The sequence below is a fragment of the Eschrichtius robustus genome, chromosome 7 (assembly GCF_028021215.1).
Source record: "Eschrichtius robustus isolate mEscRob2 chromosome 7, mEscRob2.pri, whole genome shotgun sequence".
In the NCBI taxonomy this organism is placed as follows: Eukaryota; Metazoa; Chordata; class Mammalia; order Artiodactyla; family Eschrichtiidae; genus Eschrichtius; species Eschrichtius robustus.
The window spans coordinates 98087911-98093347 of NC_090830.1; the positions used below are offsets into that span (position 1 = coordinate 98087911).

Consider the following 5437-nt stretch of genomic DNA (forward strand, 5'->3'; position numbering starts at 1 on the left):
ATCAATTATCATTAACTCTCTGTGGTTTCCGTGTTTAGGAGCTTGACCTAGACTTTAGAAGGCCGAGGACCCCCTTCGATGCGTGCCCAAGCAGTATATTGCCAGGCCCTTCACATTTTCCATCCTGTTATCTCACACTGAGAAAGGGGACTTAAATCACTCTTCACACACTCACTGCAGACAAGGGCTATACTACTTATGTGGGCTGCTTTTAGTTTTTCTTTACTGCCCTCTGGCAATATGCTTTTCTAATCAACTAAGGATCTTTCTTTAAGCTTATTTTAAAACATAAAATTATCAATATTTAAAAGAAATCTCAAGGTCAAAGGGAAAATATGTAAATATGAAAAGAATTCCTATCATACATAAATAAGAATTTAACAAAAAATACCATTGGTATTGTTTGAAAATCTAACCCTGTAAAAAGGGATTTTGTTTTTGCTTTTAGAATTTAAGATTTAGTTTCTCTGTGTGAAAAAGGCTTAAAGGATATCAGAATGTTTGTTTAATTGCTGATGAGTCATAATACCATCTTTGAATACACATATTGAAAAGCTACTCCAAATATTAACTTTTGGTTCATGACCAGGAATGGGGCTGACAGTGAGGACTTGTAGGAGTCGGCCAGCTGGAACGTGCAGGCTGACCGGCTCCGTCTGCTGTGGCTGAGTGCACAATTAAAAAGGGCGTTTCTGTCTCACTCATACCATGTAAGTACGTATACCATTCAAGTTTTAATCAAACAAAATGTCTGTCTGACGGAATTCTTCATCTATATAACGGGTAGCTTTAAGGAAAGAGGAGATGAGCTCCCAGAAGAGTCATTTCAAAAGTCATTTTCTTTGTCACCAGAAGTGAATTATATGCTTATCTATGTATATATTATACTGCTACAGAAGTAGGAAAAATATTTTAAATATTATTGCTGTATTGTATCACCTCCAAATCTAATTGAAAAGTAACATCCCTAATAGTATGGGGTTGGAAAATGAATAATTGTACTTTGTAACTCATTGTTTTTATGGGAGAACAATTATCGAGTGTCTTCTAATATTGAAGTAATGTAACTCCCAGGGTCACAGAAACATCTAGGTAAATAGTGTGTATTTATGACAGTGGGGTTTTGAGATTGTGGCAACACACTATATTATAATTTTATTTTGAAGCATTGTTACCCATGCTCACTTTTAGTACAACAGCCAGAGTTTGATAACCATGAATTAATTAGAAATTCAGCCTGTTGTTTTTATTATATGAAGAAACTATTACTGAATGTAAAAACTGTTGGGAATAGTGGCATTATCAGTATTGTTAGTTGATGTGTGCCTGTTACTAAACCTATGTGAAAATTTAAACTAAAATTAATTTTTAAAGCTGAGTTATGCAAGCAAGGGACAACCCCATCTTTTCCAAGGGCAGGAAGTAAGTCTCACTTTTAACTGGACACAGCTTTATCCTCTTGTCCTCCAAAAAGATACAAACCTTGAATAACACTTTATTATGCTAAATAATTTATCAATCTCATTCTACAGGAGCTGAATAGAGAGTACTTGCAGTTTTCCCTGTGTACATGAAAGAGACACCAGATTAATTCACTGAGGTGAGTGTTCCCCAAGATGTCTAGAAATTACAAGAGTAAGTTTATGCAATTTCAAAAGAAGAGCATTTCATCTCCTTGTGCGGAGAACACCTCTTACTGAGTTGATCCAAAATGACTTGCTCAATTTGCCTCCCAAGATATAATTTGGAAAAAAATAAATATTTTGTTAAATAATGAAAGTAATACATGCTCATTATTAAAACTTGAAAAATGCATAAAAAGATAAAAAATAATAGTTGGTCAACAAGTAGAGATATTTTTACACATTTTCCAGTGTTTTCTGTGAATATGCATTTTTCATAATTGAGAACGAAATGCATATTGTAATATTGATTCAAGCTTGTTCCCTACTTAGTATTATAGCTTACATATATCATTCAGAATTTATTATGTTTCAAGGGTCAGTAAACCCATCTTAAACTGGTTGAAGCAAATCCAGAAAATTGTTGGCTACAGAATTGAAAAGTCCAGAGGAAGAAGTGGGTTCTAGCACAACCCAGAGATTCATCTGGACTCTGGTTCTTTTACCTGCACTTCTCTCAGATTTGTTTTCTTAGGTTGGCTTTATCCTTATGCTAACTCCCCTCATGTATGGTACCAAATCCATGAGTATCAGTTCCAGATTTAACACCCTCTCACCACGGTATCCAAAGAGAGAGTCGTTTTTCCCAAGGCTCTCGTGAAAGAAAATTTTTGTTTCAACATTTCTAGCGAAAGCTCTAGACTGCACTCAAATTGGACCTGCTTAAATCAGGTGCACATCTTCAAAACTATTACTAGGATACGCGAGCATTTTGCTCTGATAGACTTAGATTTGGGGTACATGCTGAAACCCACCCAGGCCACGTGGGCTAAGAGTACAAATGAATAAACTTTGTACTGCCACACTGAAAGCATTTTCGCAAATGTCCTTGTAATGTCTGTGTACTATCTCATTTTAGTGTAATCCCAACCTTTTATTTAACATTCTCTCGTTAGACGTTTAATCTGCCTCCAGTTTTTCTCTAGTATAAATCATGTTGTGAGTGTTCTTTTTTTATAAATTCTGGCTGCCTTTGGTTTTAGTCCTTTAGGATAGATTACAAGTATAATTATTAGACCAAAGAACAGAATATTTTTCTTTGTTATGTTGCTCTTTAGAAGAACCATGTTTCATATGCAAGGCTACCTATATCTTACCACACTCTTGCCAGCATCATCATTTATGAAAGTCTTTGCTAATTTGTCTTGTGTATTATTGTATATTATGATTATTTTTTATTCAACTTTACTAATTAAGTTGATATTATCTATAATAATAATTGATAATAGTAATTGAGCATTACTGTGTGCCAATCACTGATTTGTGCATTTTATACACATTGGACCTTTTAAACATCACAAAAACCTATATAATTAATTAACTTACCAAAAGTAAAATGGCTAGAAAGTAGATGGCCAGCCAGGATTCAAATCCCTGTTTACCTGACTCAAATCTAATCTTTTCACAATCATGCAACGATAATTCCTGTATTATGCATAGTAACTATTTGTATTTTCCACTTTGTTATTTGGCTATTACACTAACTATGATTTGCTGTGAAGAATTCTAATCTCTGCTTGTGTCTAAAATCTAAAATAGCCAACGGATGTCACAGTTGAAAGTAACTATAGAATTACAATTTTCTAAGAAAAAATGAAAAAGCCAGGTGAAAGTCAGAGTTGCCACAAATTCCCATCATTCATCATTTAATACTTGGGAGCTAAACTAGTACTCTTTCTATAACTTTGTATTATTAATGCTTGCAAAATGGAAAAGAATAAAATAATTTATTGCTTTGCTCTCTTTCTACATCCTTGTTCTCTCAAATCCACATTGCTTTGTAAGTGTTCTCTCATGTTTTTGTTTTTGTTTTTATTTTATTATTTTACCCAGATGTCTAGTTCTCAACAGGAGGAATTTTCTGTTACAGGCTAGTTGGTCACAGCCAACAGCAAAATCTACAAGTGTTAATAAACCATCTGTCTATAATTTGTATTAAGAATACTTACAAGGACTTCTCTGGTGGTGCAATGGTTAAGAATCCACCTGCCAATGCAGGGGACACGGGTTCGAGCCCTGGTCTGGGAAGATCCCACATGCCACAGAGCAACTAAGCCTGTGCACCACAACTACTGAGCCTGCACTCTAGAGCCTGTGAGCCACAACTACTGAAGCCCGTGCGCCTAGAGCCCATGCTCCGCAACGAGAAGCCACTGCAATGAGAAGCCCGTGACCTGCAACGAAGAGTAGACCCCGCTCCCTGCAACTAGAGAAAGCCCACACACAGCAACAAAGACCCAACACAGCCAAAAAATAAAAAAATAAATTAAAAAAAGAATGCTTACAAAGTTATAAAGGTAAAGAATGCATTGCCCACTTATAATATCTCCAAGTTATAGGTTGAAATGCGCCACAATAAAGGGAAAATCATGAAACTATTGTCTGGGTGTTTGTGTTAGCTTGAAAAAGGGTTACATTCATAGAATGCCTCCATAATATTGCTGAGGAATATTCAGCACAGAACAAAGAAACACATTATTCCTATATTGTGACCTTAGGAAGCTACAGGAGAAAAAACTTTGGTAAATTTTCTGGGGCATCAAGTTGCCCAGAAAGTGATCAATTTTTACATCCTAATTCATTCCACTAGAAGTCTGTATAAGTCATGTATATGACATAAATATGTCACAACTCTCAGCTTATACAAGCATTAGGAAAGAAAAACAAATAAGAATTCATCATTTATCTTTATCCTTCCTCTTCCTCCCACTAACACATACACCACAGAATAAAACCATAAAATGTTCTTGGGCACTGTACCACCACCACTGAAAAGTCAGTTAGGTTAAGGGGATATACATGTTCTTTCTTACATTATGGTGTCTCCTCTGTGTCCCTAATATATGGAGGAGTAGTAAGCTATTAATTTGGATAAGTTCTAAAGCTTCAGTCTCATCCATATTGCCAGATACTATTTATGTCCCTTTTCTAATAACTGTATGTTTATTTCCTTTTCCTTGGTATATCTTTTCAAGTTATCACTACTATCTCTAAATATTTTATGAGCCTATATCATTTACTTGAACTCTTATTTCAGTATCTTTTGAGTCTAAAATTCATCATACAGAATTAGAAAGCAAATACAGATACACACACGTATAAAGAAGACAAATGTTAATTTTGAAATTTAACAAACAAAATGTTTGGCTAACTGTATTCTAGAAAAAATACACTTTATGACAAATATAAATATGCTTTTTCTGAAAAATTAACAAAAATTTACTCCAAAGAAGTACTTAACAATGGGGACACAGAAGTGAGGTAACAGTACACTAATTCATAAAATATACTTTTTAATAAACTGAATATTAATTCTATTTCGAGAATTTGTTGTATGTTAAGAAGTCAGAGTCAACTTTGTTTTATTGCACTTATATCACTTTAAAAAGTTACCAGTAGAGAGGGACCTTCAAAATGGCAGAGGAGCAAGACGTGGAGATCACCTTCCTCCCCACACATACATCAAAAATACATCTACATGTGGAACAACTCCTACAGAACACCTACTGAATGCTGGCAGAAGACCTCAGACTTCCCAAAAGGCAAGAAACTTCCCACGTACCTGGGTAGGGCAAAAGAAAAAAGAAAAAAAAAAGAGACAAAAGAATAGGGACGGGACCTGCACCTCTGGGAGGGAGCTGTGAAGGAGGAAAAGTTTCCACACACTAGGAAGCCCCTTCACTGGTGGAGATGGGGGGGCGGGGGGGGGGGGGAAGCTTCGGAGCCACAGAGGAGAGCCCAGAAACAGGGGTGCA

The 5437-nt window shown here is 35.6% G+C and overlaps 1 long non-coding RNA gene across 1 annotated transcript; it reads left to right on the plus strand.

Annotated features, from left to right (window-relative positions):
* Positions 1 to 591: 591 nt before the first annotated feature.
* On the plus strand, positions 592 to 4038 carry LOC137767713 (uncharacterized). The gene is made up of 3 exons (XR_011074559.1): positions 592 to 710; positions 1533 to 1600; positions 3516 to 4038. It is a non-coding gene; the product is annotated as an uncharacterized lncRNA (long non-coding RNA).
* Positions 4039 to 5437: the final 1399 nt, after the last annotated feature.